Here is a 969-nt window from a genome sequence, read left to right on the forward strand (position 1 = left end):
GGGGGGGTCTCTGGGGGCAGGAATGCGGTGTGTTGGGAGCACGAGGCGGGGGGGGGGGGGGGGGGGGGATAGTGTAGGCAGGGGTGGGGGGCGCCTGGACGCCAGATGGGGTGTGCGGAGGCACCCGGGAGCGGGATGGGGTGTGGGGGGCACCCAGGGGGAGGGATGGGGTGCTTGGCGGGGGTGGGCCTGGGTGTGGGATGGGGTGCACGCCCACCTGCAGGCTGGGTGGGCCATCAGGAGTCCCCGTCACTCCCTTTAGGAATCCAGTTGGATGTCTCAGAGATACCCCCAAAGGGCCCTGCAGGGCAGGTCCAAAGCTCAGCGTTCTGACCTGCGACCCATGTTTTACTTTCTTTCTGCAGAAAAGAGCGAGTCTTATTCTGCGCTTGCTCTTTTTCAGTCTACGGCAAGAGAACAGCGCATGGATGAGATCCTAATCCCCGCACCCACCTGGGGGCCTGCCCCATTCCTTCCCGCAGCAGACTCAGACTGGGGCCTGGGTTCCAGCCGCGCCCGACTCCCGGGGAGCCCGGCCTGGGAAAACCTCTGGCTGGCTGGGGCTCCCGCGGCCCAGCAGATGGGGGTACAATGCACCGCCTTGTGGGATTGCGCCAGGGGTGGGTGACGCGAGGCTAACAGCTCGGGATGTAGTCTGCTCCCCACAGGAGGCAGAAGTCAGGGCTCCCTCCTCAGCTGCCTCTTCCCAAACTTGGAGTCAGAATCTTGGGAGTGGGAGTCATGGCCAGGCGCTGTTTGCAGCTCAGGCAAACGTAGGCACACAGCTCCATGTGGTTGCTACTCGGGACAGAGCGGTCCCCCGAAGCAGCTGGTCAGGCACCCCCTGACGCTCCACAGCAGCCCCGGTCCCCGGCCCTTTACTCTGTCCTGAGATCTCAATATCGGGGCATGAAAACCATGTCTAGGCCACTTGTCAAATGGGGGAAACCACAAAAATTTGCCAAAGCT

This window comes from Mustela nigripes, chromosome 15 (assembly GCF_022355385.1).
Source record: "Mustela nigripes isolate SB6536 chromosome 15, MUSNIG.SB6536, whole genome shotgun sequence".
Classification (NCBI taxonomy): Eukaryota; Metazoa; Chordata; class Mammalia; order Carnivora; family Mustelidae; genus Mustela; species Mustela nigripes.